The sequence below is a fragment of the Balaenoptera musculus genome, chromosome 19 (genome assembly GCF_009873245.2).
Source record: "Balaenoptera musculus isolate JJ_BM4_2016_0621 chromosome 19, mBalMus1.pri.v3, whole genome shotgun sequence".
NCBI classification, from domain to species: domain Eukaryota; kingdom Metazoa; phylum Chordata; class Mammalia; order Artiodactyla; family Balaenopteridae; genus Balaenoptera; species Balaenoptera musculus.
Window position 1 is genome coordinate 4,986,143 of NC_045803.1, and position 23,606 is coordinate 5,009,748.

Below are 23,606 nucleotides of genomic sequence, written 5' to 3' on the forward strand. Positions count from 1 at the left end.
TCCAACAAGCCTCAAATAGTGATCACATTAACAAACCAAGCCAGTGACCATTCCCTGTTGTCTCAAATCATTTTTTGAACAACTTAAAAGTCTCCCCTGTCCCCCTAGAAACCTGAATAATGTAACATACATTCTCATAACACTTCAACATTAATATCAATCTAAATGACCTTTAGTGGGGTCCCACCTTTTCCCACTGAATGGCTACAAGTACAAATTAGCAACAACAAAAAATATTTGGGGAGTGAATGTATGAAATTTCCAGTTTATCTATCAAACAAAAAAATTCCCATTGTACATTGTTCATTTTTAAGAGAAAACTCATGAACACTGATATTTTCAAATTATTTCACTGAGTGATTCAAGCACAAAAGAGAGATTTATGATTTTTAAATTTTCTAATATTTTGCATATGTGTACTATATTTGTATTTTCCCGTCATGTAAATCAAGGTGCATGCCTTGGGTTTACCTTGGACACAATAAAGAACATGAAGAGCTACATTCATGTAATGCACACTCATGGATATGCAGCAGGTTTCAGGGAATGTTCAAAAACAAAAGCAAAACAGTCCCAATGTGGAGCTACTTTCCCCCAGGACAGCAAACCAAGACTTAACTTGCAGTTTCACCCCTCCCAGGAATGTGACCTTAAATCAATCACTCTGGAATTTCCTGAACAACACTACAGATGTAATCTACAGGATAAGACCTTTGCAATCCCTCCCCCAGCAAAAGGTCACCTTGCCAAAAATACTTTTTTCTTCTGGAAATATCTTTCTTATCCTGCCTGGTTTCTATTTACAAAAGATTTCCATTTTGTACAGCTGCTTTGAGCCCCTCTTTATTTATTGATACTAGATGGGATGCACACTGATTCACAAATCACTCAAGAAAGCCAGTTAGTTCTTTAAATTTACTTGGTTCAATTTTTGTTCTTTAATAGAAGGCAGAGTCTGAAACACACTCCTACGGTATTTTCACTATAGCCGCATAAATATTCTGGAGCAGAGTTTGCGGAGGATAAGTCAGATACAAATTATGAATATATAATCCATAAATTGTATGTTGTTTGATTCCATCAGGGAAAGAAATTGTTACAGATTCTTTCAACCCTGAGAGCCTGATGATGCAATGTTAGCTTCTGTTATAAAGTACTAAGGTGGAATAAAACTGTGTTGGTGGAAGAAACATGATTCATCCAGGGTTATGAAAAACGATTGATTTTATTAAACACCTATTTTAATTGATTCAGAATTAAACCAAAGCAAAATGTAATGGCAACAGTCAAATGTGAATCATATACATGCACATACTGTTTTTCTCTCACGCTAACTGCTCTCTCTTCAACTTCCAAGAAGAAGACTAATTTTTCATTGAACATACATATATACAACAGCTATTCCCATTCACTGGAAAAAGTGATCAGCTTTTCCTTTGTACTGTTTCTACCACATAATCAGTCCCTATGAACCTGTCACTCTCCTTCTGTGAAAAGCCCAGTTCCTTAATGTCCCTCCTGCTCTGTTCACGGCCAGTTGGTAGAGCATTCTGTGCTGTAACCCATAATGGCCTATCTACAGAAGGGCCTGAATATAGTAAGCATGATTAGTCATGTCACAGTTTTACACTATTCACTGCCACCCCCCTACTAATGCTAATTCACACACTACTGAATTTGATAATAAAGGGTCCCACTTTTACCAGGCAACATGGATGTGGATGAACTATAGCTAATGAAGTCAGCCCCCTCATCTTATTGATTCTTTCCCAAAGACCATTCTGAAAGGCCTGTAGTTAAGGCATAAAATCAACAGACTTCAAACTTCATGTTGAAAGGCATTAAGAGCAACATAGCCTTTTCAAGAAAAGACAAATAATTAAATATTTATACACTGAAGGTAACGGGCCATTTCCACAAATGTCCTTCTTCCTGTCATACACATCGTATGTTTTACCATACGTGACTTGTAATTATTCTGCTGTATGCAATATCTCAGATTAATCTCAAAGAACTAAAGACATTTGTTTCTAGTATGGATTCTCTGATACAGTCTGTTGTCAGAAGGGCTCAAAAATTTCCATATCATTATACCAAAGGTGTCGATACTTGATGAAAATCTTTACAACATTTCTAGCCACACACATTACATTTGTGTGGTTTCCCTCCAGGATAAATACTTTGATATCTAGTGATGAATGAGCAATAATTTGAAACCTTGCAATACTCACTGAATTTTTAAGTATGAAGTATTTGGTGAACACTCAGTTTAAGGCACAACACAAAAGCTTCGACACATTCATTACATCTGTAATGTCCTCTCCAGTATAGATTATCTGATGATTGGTGAGATGTGAGCCCTGAGTAAAGGTTTTTCCCATTCATGGCATTTGTGAGGTAGTCTCCAGAATGAATTCTTTGGTGAATGAATTTCTTCTCGAAAGGCCTGGTCATACTAAATACGTTTATCTGATTCTTTCCAGCATGATTTTTCCAGTGAAGCGTAACATGTGGACACCTGCTAAAACCCTCACTTAAAGTCTCTCACCAGTATGGATTACCTGATGGTAAGGCAGGACTGAAAGTAAACTGAAGGATTTGCCACACATTATATTTGAAAGGTTTCTCTCCAGTATAAATTCTTCAGTGGATATTAAGGTATGAATTCTGACTAAAGACTTTGAGACATTCATTACATTTCTATGGTTTCTATCTAGCATGGATTATCCGATCGTAGGTAAGGCTTTGTCACATTGAAGACATCTGCATGACTTCTACCACTATGAATCTCCCATGAACTTAAAGTGTCAATTTTGAAGGAAGTCCTTCCCACCTATATTACATTAATATGGTTTCCCCTCTGTATTTATTACCGAATGTGTAGGGAGGGTTGAAATCTGAGTAAAGGCTTTTCAGCACTCAATATTTTTGAGAGGTTTCTCTACAGCATGTATTCTACAATGAGTCGCAAGTAGTGAATTCTGACTAAAGACCTTACCACACTAATTACATTTGTAAGGTTTTTTTTCCAGTATGTATTCTCTGATGCTTTGCAAGGGTTGGATTTTGACTAAATACCTTGCCACACTCATTACATTTGTAAGGTTTCTCTCCAGTATGAATCCTCTGATGAATCCTGAGGTGTGAATTTTGAGTAAAGACCTTGCCACAGACATTACATTTATAAGGTCTCTCTCGAGTATGAATTCTCTTATGACCTGCAAGGTGTGAATTACGACGAAAGCCTTTGCCACAAAAATCACATTTATATGGTTTTGCTCCTGTGTGGATCATCTGATGTCGACTGAGGGCTGACTTATCGTTAAAGGTTTTGCCGCACTCATTACATTTGTAAGGTTTCTCTCCAGTATGAATCCTCTGATGTCTTGCAAGATATGAATTTTGACTAAAGACTCTGCCACATACATCACACTTATATAATTTCTCTTGTGTGTGGATTAACTGATGTCTACTGAGTTTCGATCTGTAATTAAAGGTCTTGCCACACTCATTACATTTGTAAGGTTTCTCTCCAGTATGATTTCTCTGATGAATTACAAGGTCTGAATTTCGACTATAAACTTTGCCACATACATCACATTTATATAACTTCTCTCCTGTATGGATTATCTGATGTCGAGTGAGGGTTGAGCTGTGATGAAATGTTTTGCCACACTCATTACATTTGTAACATTTCTCTCCAGTATGAATTACCTGATGCCTTGCAAGCGCTGCTTTCTGACTAAAGACTTTGCCACACTCATTACATTTGTAAGGTTCCTCTCCAGTATGAATTCTCTGATGAACTGCAAGGACTGCTTTTTTAATAAAGACCTTACCACAGTCATTACATTTGTAAGGTTTCTCTCCAGAATGAATTCTATGATGTTTTGCAAGGTATGAACTTTGACTAAAGACTCTGCCACACACATCACATTTATATAATTTTCCTCCTTTATGAATTACCTGATGTTTCCTGAGGTTCGAGCTATGATGAAAGATTTTGCCACACACATTACATTTGTAAGGGTCCTCTCCAGTATGAATTGCCTGATGACATGCAAGCGTTGCTTTTTGACTAAAGACCTGGCCACACTCATTACATTTGTAAGGCTTCTCTCCAGTATGAGTTCTCTGATGAATTGCAAGATTTGAATTTCGACTATAAACTTTGCCACACACATCACATTTATATAATTTCACTCCTTTATGGATTATCTGATGTCGAGTGAGGATTGAGCTGTGATAAAAGGTTTTACCACACTCATTACATTTGTAAGGTTTCTCTCCAGTATGAATTCTCCGATGACTTGCAAGGGTTCCTTTTCGACTAAAGACCTTCCCACACTCCTTACATTTGTAAGGTTTCTCTCCAGTATGAATTCTCTGATGAAGTGCAAGGATTGAATTTCGATTAAAGACTCTGCCACATACATCACATTTATATGGTTTTGCTCCTGTATGGATTCTCTGATGTCTTCTACGATTCGAGCTGTGATGAAACATTTTATCACACACATTACATTTGTAAGGTTTCTCTGCAGTATGAATTCTCTGATGAATTGCAAGGTATGCTTTTTGACTAAAGACTTTTTCACATATGTCACATTTATATAAATTCTCTTCTGTATGGATTACCTGATGTCCAGTGATGTGTGAGCCATGATTAAGGGTTTTGCCACACACGTTATATTTGTAAGATTTCTCTCCAGTATGCTTTCTCTGATGAACTGCAAGGTCTGAATTTCGACTAACAACTTTGCCACATACATCACAATTATGTATTTTTTCTTCTGTATGGATGATCTGATGTCGAGTGCGGTTTGAGACCTGATGAAAGGTTTTGCCACACTCATTACATTTGTAAGGTTGTTCCCTGTGTGCCCTCTGGTCTTGTGTCAGTACTGAAGGATGCATAAAATCATTCCCATTTGTATCAGAAATGCTTGTTTGGACAACAGGAGAAATTGTCTGAAGTGGTGAAAATGAGGCACTAATGCTGATACTCTTGTCAGCTTGATTAAATTCATCAATTTTTTGTTCACTTTTAAATATATGCAGTTCATCCCGAAAGCTTGATGCAAGTCTATTTTCAATAGGCTTAATTCCTGCAACACTCCTACCAAGTCCATCTCTCTTATCAGTAGGATTTTCATTATGGGACATAGGAGTTCCTTTGTAATTTCTTACCTCATCTCTCTGCTGAGACTCAAAGTCAGATATATTTTCCTGGATTTCCCTGAGGTAAAAATGTTTCATTTTATTCCTTTCATGTCTTCCCAACATCACTGTTTGTAATACTTCTCCTCTACCAGTGTTTACTTTTAGTTGTAATTTCTTGATCACGTGTATAGGCGAGATGTCTAGAAGATAAAAGAACCATAAGTAGCCTATTCATTTTAATTCATAAATAAATGCTTCATGTTAAATACCTGATATTACACCAAAACTAACACTTATACCAAAGTTATTAACTTTCCAACACAGATCTTAAATTTTTTAGGAACACAAAAGGAATAATTCTTTACTAAAGAAAAAGTGATTAATTTTAGGGTACTGTACTTTCAAACAACCTATGCCAAAAATACTCACATAGGAATAACTTCTGTTAGCTATCAAAGAAAGTGTATAGGGCTTCCCTGGTGGTGCAGTGGTTGAGGGTCTGCCTGCCAATGCAGGGGACGCGGGTTCGGGCCCTGGTCTGGGAGGATCCCATGTGCCGTGGGGCGACTGGGCCCGTGAGCCACAGTTGCTGAGCCTGCGCGTCTGGAGCCTGTGCTCCGCAACGGGAGAGGCCACGGTGGTGAGAGGCCCGCGCACTGCGATGAGGAGTGGCCCCCACTTGCCGCAACTGGAGAGGGCCCTCGCACAGAAGCGAGGACCCAACACAGCCATAAATAAATAAATAAAATTAAATTAAAAAAAAAAAAAAAGTGTATATTTCCACCATGACGTGTAAGCACACACCAATTAACAGTAAACATACTGCTGTCTCATAACTGAGGAGAAAAATATATTACATTATGCATATATTCTGCATACCTATTATTCATAAATAATTGCTAAATAGCAGATAATATATTATAACAGTCAGTAATAAAAGACTAGCGGGAATTCCCTGGTGGACCTGTGGTTAGGATGCTGCACTTTCACCACAGAGGGCCCAGGTTCAATCCCTGGTCAGGGAACTAAGATCCCACAAGCTGTGCAGCATGGCCAAAATAAAAGAAAAAAAGAAAACTAGCATATTAATGAATAATCTAAATGAGTTGCAGATAGAATTGGGAAAAAAATATAGCATCGAGAAAATTAAGAATTTGATAAAACAACTTTTTAGAAAACAAAATATTTTTCTCAGTACCTCCTATAAAACTATGTACCCATGAAAAAGCATAAAACATCTAAAAGCCAATCATCTGTAAATCAAAATTAAATATTTATGAATAAAATATTCTCCATTTATATTTACAACCAATTAATGGAGCAATTCCCAACCTATGAAGTGCCCTTAAACATCCAGTTCATTGGCTCCAAAATATACATAACAAAGAGTGAGCAATTGGTAAATTTATTAACTACGGTCAGAAACGACATTGTTGAGAACCAATTGCAAAAAAGAAAAAAAAGCATACGATATAAAATGCAAAGGGATGTCAATAAACATGACAGACTATTAATATATCTTGATATACAAAATTACCTTTGGAGTCTTTACTGAAAACATGCACTATTCTAAGGCATCTAACAGTACTAATTTTCTTTAAATGGCTTGAAGAAACTTACCACAATTTTTCAAATTAGGACAGAAGACTCACAGTTTTATGTACATGATCCCAACTGACACAGAAAGTAGTGAGAGAATACTCCAATAAAGACGTTAAAAAAATAAAAATAAAAAAAATAAATAAATTTTAAAAATAAATTAAAAAAAAATGAAAGTAGTGAGAGAAACAGGATTTGAACCTGGACCTACAGACTAAGACAACATAACTTAAGCATGACTACCCAGACAAGCAGTATAAATTACATATTACAGCAAATTCCAAGAGTTTAAAAAGAAAACTTCAAGGGAGATGCAAGAAGACGTGAGCTGTGTAACTAAAAATGTTGTTCAGTCATCCCTCCTGGAAATGGTTTCTGGTTCATCATTGGAGATGTCACTCCACCTCATAAGCTCTCTCATTAAGATGCTTCAAAATTAGGTGTAGACGTAGAATGAACAATGGTGCACACACAGGTGACGAAAAATATGGCATCAACAACAATTTACTGAACAGTGTCACAAATACGGGGATGTGAACTTGGACACTTTTCTTAGGAGAAATTCCTATACCACTTAACTGAGGCTGAAAGGGGATGGTCATTAGCATATATGAAACACTGTCACAGTGCCCTTGAGACATGCCTTTGTGTCATTCCACAAAACCAGAAAAAAGAATGTGGAAAGACTAATCAGCCAGGCTCTGATGGTATCCTGGAACATGCTGAACTCTCCACTAAATAGCTTGAAGTGGTGATTTTGTATGTAGCAGGAAAATGTTACAAGATATGAGGAAAAGTATTCTCTGTAAGAATTTTCTGTTACCCAGTAAACCCACTCCATAGAGAGTCCACCAGAAGTTGTCCATTAACTAAGGGTGGATTATCACAGCAAACAAACTAGAAAAATTTCAGAGCCTAGAACTACGTATTTCAAAAACAAAGTTATAGAGGCACAATCATACAAACTTAGAGGAGTACAAAGTCAGGAAGAGTATACATTTCCCAACTAGGTAGAGCAGTACAAGAGTGGAAAAACTGCAAGATATGTGTGTCAGATTCTGTAGGACCTTCAGATGGAACCATGAGCTTTACCCACAGATGCCAAAGTAAAACCCTGAAATATTCACATATTCACCTCATGAAAGATTGAGGATTAAAAAAAGGATCTCTCTGTCCATTATCTTTACAGTTTTCCTAAGTAAAAGTTACATAAGATCCATTCAAACTGGCTGTTACACACATCCTGCAGTTTGTGGCAAAAGCAGAACATAAAAAATGGCTGAGGGATCTAAACAAGCAGACAGGGCTTGAGACAGCTCCATGCAGGTTCTGAGGTGCCAGATGGAATAAGAGAGCAGCCAGTGTTTTCCCATCTTCTGATTACGTACCCTAAAAACATCAAATGTGGATGGAACTTGGCAAGGTTCAGGTATTGAGTCTGGAGGTATCAGCTCTTATCTGTACGGACTGAGAACTGAGCTTCCAATAAAATCATGCCCTGAGGGAGAGATGAGTGGGCAAGAAACCCCAATAAAACAGCTCGCTTCGGACAACTGGCACTCAATTGAGCAGGAGGCTTTGGGGTCACTGGGCAGCAGGGACTCACTGCCAGCCTGCCAGACTCCCGGCCCGGTCTCGATCCTCCTGGTGGGCATTTCTCTGCTCAGGGCCACTGCCAGCCCGGGACTGGCAACCTTTTCTGCTGAACATCCCTAGGCAAGATACGAGTGCCAGGGAGGGGATGGGTTCCTCCCTCCACAAAGCGCCTCCTAGCCCGTGCTGGGCATGTTCCAGGAATGGGAACTGGCTTTCAACTTTCACCACAGGCCACCTTAGCCAGCAGGAGCACACTGAGGAAATTTTACCATCATGTGCAATGCATGAGAAAGTTGACTGTTTTCCCCCCTGCTGCCAACACAACAAACAGACATCAATAAATGACACTCATAAAACATGGTACTATTAAAAAGAGAAACGAGGGGCTTCCCTGGTGGCGCAGTGGTGGAGAATCCGCCTGCCAATGCAGGGGACACGGGTTCGAGCCCTGGTCTGGGAAGATCCCACGTGCCGCGGAGCAACTAGGCCCGTGAGCCACAATTGCTGAGCCTGCGCGTCTGGAGCCTGTGCTCCGCAACAAGAGAGGCCGCGACAGTGAGAGGCCCGCGCGCCGCGATGAAGAGTGGCCCCCGCTTGCCACAACTAGAGAAAGCCCTCGCACAGAAACGAAGACCCAACACAGCAAAAATAAATAAATTAATTAATTAAAAAAAAAAAAAAGAGAAACGAAAAGCAGCCAGCGTCACGCTCCTCAAAGTGAAGCAACAACCAGTTCACGGGAGCCAGGTACGGAGTGCTGTAGATCACGATAAAGACTTTGCTTTCGTCTCTGTAGGAGCTGCAGCACCACTGGAGGGTGAAAGAATACATTTTACATGTTGAAAGAGTGGTAAGTTACGGAGAAGAAAAACTTCCTCTGAGAGTTCATAATAATAAACAAACATCGGTATTCTCATAGAACTCTCCAACAAGAGTGTTCAGAGTTTCTCAAACACTATTAATAACGAGGCTTCCCCTCAGCCCTTCTGAGATCTGACCTATATTCAAACTTTGATACATCCCCAAAGGCATTCACCTCACTATCTACAGCCTAGGGCTCTTTCTCTTGCTACAAAGTGGGTAAAATATTCAGATGAGAAACAGAAATTCCTCCAGTTAAGAACAAAGAAACATGATTTGCTGTGGATTTTCCAGAATCCTAGTTCTTTGTTCACCAGAAGATTGAGGACATTACCAATGGGTCTAGAAAAATATTGCAAAAATTCATCCACTACTTGCCTCCTTCTGAATAGACAGGGAACAGTACAATATGCAGAAACATAGCTCTTTTCCTAGAACTCCATAATCAAAAGCCCATGGGTAGAAAATAGGAAAGTGGGTATATCAAAAGTTTGCCATAACTACATAAGCTCTGGAACAACCCCTGATGTATCATGAAGTGCGCAGATCACCGGAGGAAAAGGTAGGTTTATACTTCTGATGCCATATCATGAAGCGTTTCACGTCTGAGTCAACAGGGATTTCAGATCAGTCAAGGAAAACCGGCTCAAATGAGGCACACAAAGGAAATGAAAAGATAGCATGGGAAGATCCCTACTTCTAAAGGGAAGTTATCCTCACCCAGGGAGAGCAGGTTCCTGTAGGTCTCCAACATCACGTCCCTGTACAAGGCTCGCTGAGCAGGGTCCAGGCATTCCCACTCCTCCTGAGAGAATTCTATGTCAATATCCTTGAATGTCAACTGTTCCTGAAATGAAAATACATTTCACCAAGGGGCCCTGAGGAGAGTTCTTATTTGCATGCAAAATGACAAGAGGAGAGGGGTAAGGATGAATTCAGTTGAAGTATGTTTCTGACAAATCCACGTAAAGGTATTTAGAGCAAATTATCAGTCTCTAATTTTAATTTCTTATGCTTTTTCACGAGATTATGACATCCTCCAATTAATGTGGATTTTTCATTTTTGTGGAAAATATATGAAATATATACAAATAAAATTCAATAATGGATTGTCTATGCAGAAGTATTACATATTGTATTTTACATACTGAGTGATATTCAATATCTAGATGAGCTATAGCATGAGTGGTGTCTTAAGTCCACAGTGGCTTTAAAATAAAAGTCAAAATCTTAAATTATGATGATGATGGCAACAGCAATGACTAATTGTGGTTGAATACTTCCTATATGCAAAAAACTACTCTAAAGGCTTTACAGATGTGAGCTTGTTATCAACCTAATAGCTCTTTAGAGTAAGATCTGTTCCCATCTTACAGAGGAGAAAGGTGTCAGAGACACTCTGAGAAACTCAACTGAGGTTATTTAAGAAGCTGAGAAATGACAGAGCAAGCACATGAACTAAGGTGGCTGGGCTCTGGAATTGAAGCTAAAGAAGCAGAAAATTTAGTAACAGAAAGAACAGTAAAAGTACACTGACAGAGAATTCCTGCAGAAACCTTGAAAGGTCACTACAGATGTGGGCACACACAAAAATGTACATAAATGTTAGTAATATTATTACTATTTAAACTATTAAGGGAATTCCTTGGCAGTCCAGTGGTTAGGACTCTGCACTTTAATTACCGAGCACCCAAGTTCAATCCCTGGTCATGGAACTAATACCCTGCAAGCTGAGCAGTGCGGCCAAAAAACATTTAAAAATTAAAAGAAAAAACAAAAAACATTAACAGGAGAGTGTAGAAAAAATTCAAGGCCATGGAATATATTTAAGATACCATCTCAACTGAAAAAGATTATTTTACATAGTAATAAAATCATGATGTCTTTTATCAAACCATGCACTTGAACATTCATAAACTCTTGGATAAATATGTAAACACACAATTAACTGAAATGAGAGTTGTCTCTGGACATATTTTTGCATCATTTTTTTCATCATCAATTTTATTCAAGTGAATTTCAGCATCTTTGGGACAATGAAAACGTATCAGCTATAGTAAATGGTACTAACATGAAAAAACAGGATACTTTAACGCTGATCTCTATAGATACCTATATTCAAAAATATAAATAAAATTTTGTCCACTAAAATTGACATATGAAGGTATTAATAAATACAAAACAGAGTTAACAAGAACATTTCACCATACACCATAATCAAAAGAAAACACTTGATGCATTTCCTCTGTAACTACCCTGGAGTGAAGGGGGCTGGCTAGGTCTCCTGCCTTTTGCCGCAGTACGATGTGCCTGAGTAGAGGCAACTAGAAGAAATAACAGGAAAAACAGAGAACAAGAGTGAGAAAAACAGAGAAAATGTGTCAGAGAGTTGGAACAGTTAACGTTCACAAATCTGAGGAGATGGACAGGCAAAAAGTTAAAGGATGGAAAAAGATATTCCGTCCTAAAGAGAGCACAGGTGACTATATTATACCATACAAAATAAAGACAAAAGCTGACATGAAACAAAGGATATTATGTAATGATATAAGGTACAAATCACCAAGAAGATATAAAAGTTATAAATACATATACACATAACATTAGAGCTCCCCCCAAAATGAAGTAAATGTTAATAGAGATAAAGAGAGAAATAGACAGCAGCACAATATTAGCATGAGACTTCAACACCCTAGTTTTACCTACAGACAGAAACAAAAAGAATATCAATAAGGAAACAGAGGACTTAAACAACAATATAGGACAACTGTACCTAAGAGACATGTACAGAACACTCCACCCAATGACAGTAGAAAACACATCCTTCTAGAGCACACGTGAAACATTTTCCAGGAAAGACCACATCTTAGGCCACAAAACAAATCTTAACAAATTTAAGAAGATTGAGATCATAAAAAGTATCTTCTCCAACCACAATGAAAAGATACTAGAAATAAAGAGCAGAGGGAAAACAGGAAAATCCCCCAAATGAGGAAATTAAACAGCCCATTCTTAAAGAAGCAATGGGTCAAAGAAGAAATCACAAGGAAATTTTAAAAATATTTGAATGAGAATAAAAACACAACATACTAAAATTTATAACATGCAGTCAAAGCTGTATTAAAACAAGAGTCAACGACTTCCCTGGCAGTCCGGTGGTTAAGACTCTGCACTTCCATTGTAGGGGAAGTGGGTTCGATCCCTTGACAGGGAACTAAGATCCCACGTGCTGCATGTCACGGCCTAAAAAAAAAGTCTACAATGCTAAATGCTTACAACAAAAGAGGGAAAAGCGGGACCTCCCTGGCGGTCCAGTGGTTAATACTCCATGCTTCCACTGCAGGGGGCATGAGTTTGATCTCTGGAAGGGGAACTAAGATCCTGTATGGCGCACAGCATGGCCAAAAAAATAAAATAAAATAAAATATTTTTAAAAAGGGAAAAGATGTCTACGCTGCTGTTCAAGAAAGTACTGAACGTCCTAGCTAGAGCCATTAGACAAGACAAAGAAATCAAAGATATGAAAATTGAAAAAGAAGTTAAAATTGGTTTTTTGCAGGTGACAAGGTTTTATATATACAAAACAAAAAGATTCCACAAAAAAACGACTACTTCAAAAGAAAACTTTACAAAAGTTCCAGCATGAAAACATCAGCACACAAAAATCAGTTGCATTTCTATACCCAATGAATATCAAAAAAAATTAGAAAACAATGCTATTTACTATAGCATCAAAAGAGATAGAATACTTAGCAAAGGGGATAAAAGACTCGTACACTGAACACTGCTAAACGTTGCTAAAAAAAATCCATGCAGATACAAATAAATTAAAAGACATCCTGTACTCATGGAATGGAAGACTTATGAATCTTTTTTTTAAATTTTTTTTTTTAATTAATTTATTTATTTATTTATGGCTGTGTTGGGTCTTCGTTTCTGTGCGAGGGCTTTCTCTAGCTGTGACAAGCGGGGCCACTCTTCATCGCGGTGTGTGGGCCTCTCACTATCGCGGCCTCTCTTGTTGCGGAGCAGAGGCTCCAGACGCGCAGGCTCAGTAGTTGTGGTTCACGGGCCCAGCTGCTCCGCGGCACGTGGGATCTTCCCAGACCAGGGCTCGAACCCATGTCCCCTGCATTGGCAGGCAGACTCTCAACCACTGCACCACCAGGGAAGCCCAAGACTTATGAATCTTAAAATGACAGTATTACCCAAAGTGTTCTATAAATGCAATAGAATCCCTATTAAAATTTCAATGGCAATTTTTGCAGTCATAGAAAACATAATGGTAAAATTCATAGGGAATCTCAAGGGACCCCAAAAAGCCAAAATACTCTTGGAAAAGAAGATGGAGGCCATCATTTTTAGATTTCAAAACATATTACAAAGTAATCAAGATGATGTGGTACTGGCAGAAACGCAGATACATAAAACAATGCAGCAGATTAGAATACCAGAAATACTCCTTGGTATATATGAAAAATGTATTGACACGGATGCCAAGACTGTACAACAGCGAAAGGAGAGTCTCAATAACAAATGGTGTTAAGAAACTAGATATCTACCAGCAAAAGAATGAAGCTGGAACACTGCCTGCATCAAAGGTAGAAACTGTGTGTCAAAGGATGCAATCCAAAGAGTGAAAAGACAATTTCTGAGGAATGGAGGTATGAAAGTGATTTAAAGAATTTCCAACTGTCAGAGATTTAGGCTGATTTCATAGTTTAAATTCGATGATGGACTAAAACACATTCTACCACTGATGTCTGTCTCTGAACTGACCATTTCCATTCCGTATTATTAAGATTTTGAAGTCAGCTACATTTAGTTTCAACTGCCTTAGAAAAAGCCAGAAAAAATTTCTCCTAATTGGTCTGATATCCAGATTTTACCAGGTATTGTGCATATTAAGACCTGACTTCTACATGCAGCTTTTTTTTTTATAACATCTTTATTGGAGTATAATTGCTTTACAATGGTGTGTTAGTTTCTGCTTTATAACAAAATGAACCACCTATACATATATATATATCCCCATATCTCCTCCCTCTTGTGTCTCCCTCCCACCCTCCTACATGCAGCTTCTTTATCCCGGTTTATAGAGAGTGGACACTGCATCCACATGGGACCCCGAAACAATTCCTGCTGCCCAACAGCTCTGACACCACGCCTCCAATCCTGTCCAGGACTACGCCCAGTGGAAACCATTGGCTCTCATCATCCAGATCACTCTGTCATAGGGAAATGAAATCTAAGAGGAGCTGACAGGGACTGAGGGAAGGCTCTTGATGACTGTGAAAGTACAAGTGTCAACCAGGATACTTCAGAGTCAAACAAGATTAGCGAGTCCAAAGAAGGGCATTTCAGAAAGAACAGACTGAGAATCAAATGAAAATATGACTTGACCTGAGAAACAGCCATTCCTGACTCCCTTTCTTTCCTCCCCCTCCTCTTCCGGGCTTCTTCCTCAGGCAACATGAGTCTTTAGAGGACAATCCTGAAAGATGAAAACATGCTTAGAATCAAAAGACCCCATTCCCATACCACAACCATAAACAGAAGGAAGATCTCTCCACGTGGAACAGACAGTCCCCTGCTGCCCACTGTCCCAGGAGGGGCTCAGGACAGTAAACTCCCACACAGAGACCAACAGGAGAGTTTTCCCACCCTTTCTTCAGATCTCGCTCCCCTCCTGGTGAGGCCCTCACGTGCACAGCAGCAGCGGGAACCTCAGCTGGACCCGACGATCCCCTCCAGGTCACAGACCAGCCCTGATCCATCCCCACGCAGAGCAGAGCCCCCTCACCCTCAGCCCAGATCTCAGCCCTCAGGAACGGGGGGACCCAGAGTCACGATGCTCAGTGATGGATACAGAATGGAATCACCTCGGACACTTTGAATACTATTGAGGTTGGATCTCATACCAACTATATGAAGGGAAATCCCTGGTCAGAGGGTACAAAACATGTCTATACAAAACGCCTCATCGATCTAACGTGAAGCCTGGGTTGAGCAGCGCTCAGAGCAGGCAAGCCCAGCACAGCCCCCACTTTAGTTTTCTTGTGCAGCTTCACTGAGGTTCAGGTGATAAATAACAAGGCCGTCCACGGGAGGCACACAGTGTGATTATCTTACAGATGTACACACTGTGTAATAATTATCACAATAAAGTAATTTACCCTCCCATCAACTCACAATTACCCATGCGTGTCTGTGTGGTGAGAACATTTAAGTTTCACTCTCTCAGCAAACTCCAAGTATATAGTAACAGAGTATTAACTACAGTCAGCATACTGTACATTAGATGTCCATGCTGTACTTATTCATTTCACAACTGAACTATTTGTAACCTTTGGCCAACATCTCCCCAACTGCCCTACCACCCAAGTCCTCATAACAACCTTCATACTCTATGGCTCTATGAGTTTGACATTTCTAGTTTCCATATAAAATGTGTGTCTTCTTCTACCGAAATTATGTCAGAAATAATAACAGTAATGCCAGAATGTCATAATAATAATTTATGGCTGATATAAATTTCTATACACACTCATTTGTCAACAGACATTTTGGTTCTTTCTACATCTAGACTGTTGGGAATAATGCAATAATGCTCATTGGAGTGCAAATATTTCCTTCACTGGAATGATTTTGTTTCCTTTGGATATCTAGTCACAGGTGGGTTTCACAGATTGTGTGCCTGTTCTTTGTTTAATTTATAGAGGAAACTCCATATCACTTTCACTAAGAGCTGAACCAATTACATTCCCACCAACAAAGCATAAGGGCTCCCTGTTCTCTATACCGTGTGTGTGTGCATGTGTGTGTGTGCGCGCACATGTTTTGTTGAGACAGGTAGGGAGAGGACAGAAGAGGAACCAATACTGGCCCGGGAGCAAGAAAGTAGCAGCTACATTTTCCCAAGGATGTGCCTCTGGAATGCAGATCACTGTGGTGTTGCTGGTACTCTGATTCTTGGAACAATCTTTCCTACATCAAAGAACTTAATGGCCCTTCTCAAGTTGTGCCCATAGACACATACCTACCAGAACCTCTCTAATGAAAACGTCTGTCATTTGAAGCTTACTACTCATAATTTCCCTTCTGGGCTCAAGTAAATTTACAAAATCTCATAAATCCAACACACTCTCCATATGACCCATATTCACTCATCCTGCTATAAAATACCAGAAAACATTCCAAACTCTAATAAATCATGCCCGAGGGCAAAATACATATGAGACACTCAAGGAACCACCACACACAAAACACCATATTTTTATTCACAGTGGCCACAGACCAAACACTGATCTCATAAAGCTATATATAAAAGAAAGATGCTTCCGATGATGCACATGCCCCAATGAGAACCTGTAACCAAGAAGGACCCTATGGGGACTTCCCAGAACAGAGCCCCCCCTCCTTGATGCTCTCTGCCTGCCTTTTGTCTGTAGAAAACTTTAGTCAAAGAAAAAATTTAATCATAGAAATGAGAAAATGCAGAAAGAAAGGAAAACAGTCAAGCAAGACAAAATAAGAATACTTTAGCCATTAAACAACGACCTTTAGTTGCTCCTCAAGGACTATAGATAACATTCTGAGCCCTGTCCTTTGAGCTGTTTTGCAGATACTGAAACCCCCACCAGGTGAAAAAAGTTAACTGTATACTGCCCATAAGGACGTAGACCCCAGACTGGTTAGAACCAGAAGGTTGATGATGTTGACTCCCACTTACCTCACCAAGCCATCAGAAGAATGTCCACGAGCTGATCACGCACCCCACAATGTCCCTCCCTCATCCTGTCTTTAAAAGTCTTTGGGGCTTCCCTGGGGGCACAGTGGTTAAGAATCCTCCTGCCTCGGACTTCCCTGGTGGTCTGGAGGTTAAGACTCTGCGCTCCCAATGCAGGGGACCCAGGTTCAATCCCTGGTCAGGGAACTAGATCCCGTATGCAGCAACTAAAGACCCAGCACAGCCAAATAAATAAATAAATAAATAAAAATTAAAAAAAAAAAAGAATCCGCCTGCCAATACAGGGGACACGGGTTTGAGCCCTGGTCCGGGAAGATCCCACATGCTGCAGAGCAACTAAGCCCGTGCACCACAACTACTGAGCCTGTGCTCTAGAGCCTGTGAGCCACAACTACTGAGCCCGTGAGCCACAACTACTGAAGCCCGTGCACCTAGAGCCCGTGCTCTGCAACAAGAGAAGCCACTGCAATGAGAAGCCCACGCACCACAATGAAGAGCAGCCCCCGCTTGCCACAACCAGAGAAAAGCCCGCACACAGCAACAAAGACCCAACACAGCAAAAAATTAAATAAATTAAATAAATAAAATTTAAAAATTAAATAAATAAATAATAAATAAATAAATAAAAGGGCACAGCCCCTCCTCAGGGTTTTAAAAAAAAAAAAAAATTTCCCTGAAAGCCTTCAGGGAGTTCAGGCCTTTTAAGCACAAGCTACGTGGACTCCTTGCTTGGCACCCTACGATAAACGCTGCACTTTCCTTCACCACAACCTGGTGTCAATAGATTGGCTTCACTGCACGCAAGCAAGGGGACCCAAGTTTGGTTCGGTAACAAACCCAACATCTTCCAGGAAAACATTCCAAATTCTCTTTTGTATCTTTCACAAATCTGAAACTTTCTTCATCTGCAATCCCAAATACTAAGTAACACTGAAGTATCCTGAATCCCTCCTGTGACAGTGGGCAAATGATCTCTGCAATTTTCCCTGTATTACTACTCTAGAAATTGCATGATGATTCTTAACCTCCATAACACCCAAGTCGCCTGTGGAACAGATGCTGTGGGGCACCCTCTTGAGTCATCACCTAAGGACAAGGCACCCATCTTCCTGCACCCAAAGATCCCTGTGCACTCAGCTCAGGCCACACTTTTAACCACAATGGAGGAAAATGTTTCTCTTTGCCTAAATCCACTGTCTTCATTCCTCCTCAGGTAGGATCATGAAATACCAGATTAAACCAATGCATGTAAACCTCAGTGTCAGCAGCTAGGTCCCAGGGAACCTGAGCTAAGACACTGTGGCACCTCAAACCATGCAATGCACCCCACAACTACCCATAAACCCAATTCCAGGTGCTCCAGCCAGAACTGAGACACCCTTTGCCAGCAGTTCCACACACCCCTTGACCCCACAAGGGACAAATGCAAATACCATTCACTGGGCTCACCTTGAAGCTCCCACTTGCTGCCATATCCCTCCTGCAGACCACTATAGGCTCCCCTCTAATTCCCCATTTTTCTACCTCTTCTCCATGCACTCATGGGAAAACAGGGCTAAAAGGCTAAGGACTGCTCAGCAAAGGAGTCGCAACAGGAATATTCACAAGCTACCTCCCAAAGAACACTGGGCATTCACTTGACCTTCAGTATGAAGGTCAAAAATTGGCCCCCAGGATTCTTGTCTCCTGTTCTCCACACTCACTGGCAATTAAAAAATACCCTAGCTGTCTGAGGGGGGGCTCCTTCATGCCCCGTTAGGTTCCAGACTTCTGCCCCCCCTTAGCAGAGTGGTATCACTACCCCTGACTCTGAGCAGATGACCTGCTGGAAGGCAAAGCTCCTGTCCAAGGTGGCAACTGGCCCCTGGACGGGCACAGCCTGGAACACTGGGGGCTACGGCAGGGCAGTGACATGGCACACTAACCATGGGGACACCTCAGGACGCTGCGTGAGGACGCCAATTCTGTATGGCTTTTCAGGACTCCCTGCATCTTTTGGCTCTTATTTTGAGCTATTAAGTAGCCACATGGGGTAAGGATCAATTACAGGTGAAATATTCAAAACAAACATGGGAACCATCCTTATCACCTACCCTGTTCACCTGGTCTTCCCTGAGGGTTATTTAGCCCAACCCACAGTCTTAGCATCTAAACCCATCCCCAGAGGGAGATGCTGCCGCCACCCTGAAAGGAAGAGAAGCACTGTACTCCTTCAACGGAGGGAGAACAAGAAAGACTCCAAACCAATAGAAAATGGCATTTCTTGGGGGTGGGGGATGAATTGGGAGACTGGGATTGACATATATACACTACTATACATATAATAGATAACTAATAAGAACCTGCTGTATAAAAATTACATAAATAAAATAAAATTCAAAAAAAAAGAAAAGAAAAGAAAATGGCATTTCTGATGACAGTGACTGATACAGAGGCAATAAAACCTGGTCAACGTGACAGAGATTGTCCGGAAGGGATGGAGAGACCTCTCTGAGTCTAATCCCGAAGGAGCACAAAGGGTCTGAGCCACTGGGATTGAAAGGCAGAAGGTAAGAATGGGAACTAAGATTTGAGAAAGAAATGGTTTTGGTGTTTGGGAACACCAAAAGGTGAATGGGACTGGGGTAAAGTGAACCATGGGAAAAGAGCCAGATCCCAGGATGAGGCAGGAGACATTAGCGGGGCCCTGAGGATGACAGAGGGATGTGTAGCAACAGTGAGGAGTTCGGATATTGTCCTGAGGACAAATAAGAGCCAGTGGGGGTCTGAGTGCCAGAATTGATATAAACTCTCTTCAAATTTACACTTAACGCAGAAAAATACATCTGACTATGGTCACTTCTACTCTGACCCTATGTTCTTGTCTCCATTCTAGCATTTTGCTTGTTTTTCATTCTGGGAAGACAGGGACCCATTCAAATTTCTAAATAGAACTGGACACTCCTCTATAAAAAGAACTGCCACGGGCTTCCCTGGTGGTGCAGTGGTTGAGAATCTGCCTGCCAATGCAGGGCACACGGGTTCAAGCCCTGGTCTGGGAAGATCCCACATGCCGCAGAGCAACTAAGCCCGTGCACCACAACTACTGAGCTTGCGCGTCTGGAGCCTGTGCTCCGCAACAAGAGAGGCCGCGATAGTGAGAGGCCCGCGCACCGCGATGAAGAGTGGCCCCGCTTGCCGCAACTAGAGAAAGCCCTTACACAGAAACGAAAACCCAACACAGCCAAAAATAAATAAATAAATTAATTAAAAAAAAAAAAAAAGAATCATGTGTCTGAAAAGCAGTGACCTCAATTTAAAAAAAAAAGAAAAAAAAAAAAGAACTGCCACACACAGACACAGACACAATTTGGCCAATCATTTCAGGGCTCAGAGTTACCCAGGCTGACAGTTTCTGGTCTAGTCTCTCATCTCCATGTTACAAGTGGGCTCCCTGAGGCCCAGAAGGGAGATACGTATGAGAAAGTCCGGGTTGAGTGAACAGAATTAGGTGGAACTGAATCCTGAAGGGGGATCCAGAAGGGCCAGTGGGCAGAGTTTGTCCCTATCATCCTTCCAACCTAAAACACCAGGACCATCTTTCATTTGCCTCAGCAAAGGAACCTTCTTTTTCAAGGTCTGATCTGGTACCAAGCATTTAGTTCTTCTTTTCCAGAAGACTGCAGTAAAATCTTTTAAACATGCAGATGTGCAAAAATATACCACTGGTGAAGAAAACACTGGAAAGAGTCAGGTTAGAAATCAGCTCTGAGCAAACTTCATCATGAATAGAGGGGCTCTGACGGAAGAAGGTTCCAAGTCACTACACCCAATCCTTCAATATTTGTAGAGAACAGTCAAGAGGGACCTGAGGGAAGCAACTTCCTATCACCTCATAGCTCACCAACTTAACAGATCAAATACAACGGAAAAAAACTGAATATTAGACTAACTGGTTAAACTAGGTTTTGACTGTTAATATAAAAGATGATTGACATCTTTTTTTTTTTTGATTGACATCTTAACATCATCTTAATTCATCACAACAGTCTAAAATTATTTACTAGTTCCCAAAGAACTTTTCCAATACACAAGATAAAGAGGACACAGGAGGCAGGCCTCAAACAGACCTTAAACACATCTTAAAAAGAAGTATTTTGTGAATTTTTTTAAATCTAAAATTCTGGTGTGAAAGTTAAAAAAAATGAGAATATATCATATTTAGAAAAGAATTGCATGAGTTGATTACACAGGACCACCAAAGCTTATTTCAGAAGTTTATAATTACTTACAGAGAAGTAGAAATTTAATGCACCAAGATTTATTCCAAGCTACAAAAAGAATTAAATGTAAAAAAAATGAAAAAAAAAAAGAAAGAGAAAAAAGTGAATCCATTAGAAAAAAACTCACTTTTAATATTCCTTCAAAGAGGCACCATGCAGTAACAGAGTCAGTCATTTCTTGCCCCACTTCTCTTCCCTGTGCTCTATCTCATGCCAGGAAAAGGAAAGGGGGTGACCCACAGCTGTCTTGAGTCAAGTCACTGCCCCCTGGCTGAATAGGGACTGGAGATGGAAGTTATCTTCTGATACAAATAACTGCAAAATGCACAAACCTTATAAGAAAGTTTTCCAATTCTCACGCTCATCTGTATAATTTAAGCCAACAAATTTTAAATTTACTACGTTCTGAAACCACAGATCATACATCACAGCTTAATCATCCACATCCAAACAACTCACCACCCACCTGGATCCTGTTTCCGCTCTACCTGCACTACGAGGTGTTTCCATTTCATTCTGTTTATTCGTCTCCCTATATCATCTCTGTCTGTGTCTCTCTTTTTGCTCCCCTCCGCTCTCCTGCTGTTCCTGCCCTCCTCTCTATTTCCTCCCTCACACCTGGCCTGCCCCACTCTGCGACCTGTTCCCCCTCTTGATGCTCTTTCTTCCCCCACCTCTGCTCCCTCTCTGCCCTCCGGGTTACACCCCTTCTGTCCGTGATACACTCCCTCCCTCCTCACTCTCTGGCACCCCAGGTGGCTATGGTTCCTTGGTGTTCTTCTTTCTTCCTCCGCTGTTCTCTCTCCCAGCACCATGATGCTCTAAAGACCATGGTTCCACCTCATTTACCCTCTCCCCCCGCTGTCTGTGTGAAGGGCCTCATCACTGTTGCCTCCCTTCCTACCGCTGAATCAGGGCCCCTCTATCTACGTTTTTCTCTAAACTGTGGAAAACCCTCTGTATAATTCACTTCTTTACTTTATCCACCTGTTACTTGCAAGGCTTAGTCTCTTTCATTTTATTGTCTCTTTACAAGTCCCTAAGCCAATCCTCTACGTCTCTATTGGTTCTCCCTCATTCTTTTCTCATCTCAGTTTTTCTATTCCCCTCTCAGTCGCTCTCTGTCTCAGCTTCTCCTGGTCCCCCTCGCCCACGAATATATACAGGGATGGCGACTGAAAAGATGCCCGCCTACCGGAAAAACACATTTTCCAGCGGGGAGACCGAAGAACATTGGGTGTCACACGTCCGGCCCAGGTCACCTCCTCCTACGCGGGGTGAGGGGAAGGGCTGACTACGAAGGAGAGGCCTGCGGAGCAGAAGCACCGGCCTGAGGAGACGCGAGGACAGAGGGGTGGGGAGGGAGGGAGGGGGTCTCCGGAGAGTGGCGGGCTCTGCAGAACCCCAGGACCGGGGAGAGGACGCGGCCTGTCCGGGAGCGGGGCGGCCGGCGCTGCCTTCCAGGGGCCGAGGGAGCGAGGCTGCGCAGCTGCGAATCCACCTCGCGGAAGAGGGCTTTACAGGGGGAGGGCGGAGGCAGTAAAGGGCTTTATGAAGGAAAAAGAAGCGAAAGGCGGGGTCTACCTGGACCTAAGGCAGAAAAGCCAAGGGCTCCGGGACCCACCTCAGAGCAATTTCAAACCCAAAGGAAAACACCAGACCTGTGACGGCGACGTCTGGATTTACTGGGGGCGGAAGGCCGGGTGCCGGCATTTTAGGTCCGTAGTGACTCCCAAGATGCTGAGGGTGGGGTATGGTGGACGACGCAGCACAAATTTACACTACAAAGGAGAAACTTACCTCCTGGAGCTCGAGCTCCACGCCGAGCTCGCTGCTTCCGGTTCCGTAAGAAACTGCGCACGCGCAGAGTTAGAGGCAGGGCTTCCGGGGGCGGGAACTGAGTGGAGCGCGACCGCGAGGGGCGGGGCAAGGGAGCTTACGTCATCGCGGAGATCGCCAGGGACGTAGTAAGGGGCCGAGGTATGTTACTTCCCGGCGCTTTGAAAGTGCAGATTTTAAGTTACTATCCAGAAGTTTTATGATAAAAGCTTTACCGATGTGTGGGCCACTGATGTCGGAAAACTAACGTTTCCTCCTAACAAGTTGAAACGGCTTCAATAAAAAGCTGTTTTCCCCAGCAGTTTGCTCGCATGCCCCGTTCCAGAGGCTCAAGCAATTCAGAAGTTGGGAATGTGGGTCTCCAAGTGGTAGCTGTGGGGCAGTGGTTGGATCTGGGAATATTTCCTGCAGTTAGAATTAATTGAAGCAGTTTGAGGAAACAAAAGCTAGGTTTGTCTCTGTATTACAAACTAGAATGAGAAATACAAAATTCTCCCTAGGTAGAATGTTCCATTTCATACTGACATCCTGCAGAA

The 23,606-nt window shown here is 41.4% G+C and overlaps 1 protein-coding gene and 2 pseudogenes across 1 annotated transcript in view; 1 reads left to right on the top strand and 2 right to left on the bottom strand.

Annotated features, from left to right (window-relative positions):
- Positions 1-23,606, top strand: part of LOC118885142 — a 584,965-nt pseudogene that overhangs the window by 141,677 nt on the left and 419,682 nt on the right.
- The window catches only part of LOC118885106 (zinc finger protein 836-like), a 271,742-nt gene that overhangs the window by 74,103 nt on the left and 174,033 nt on the right, over positions 1-23,606 (bottom strand). The window lies entirely within an intron of this gene.
- On the bottom strand, positions 973-23,082 carry LOC118885071 (annotated as a pseudogene).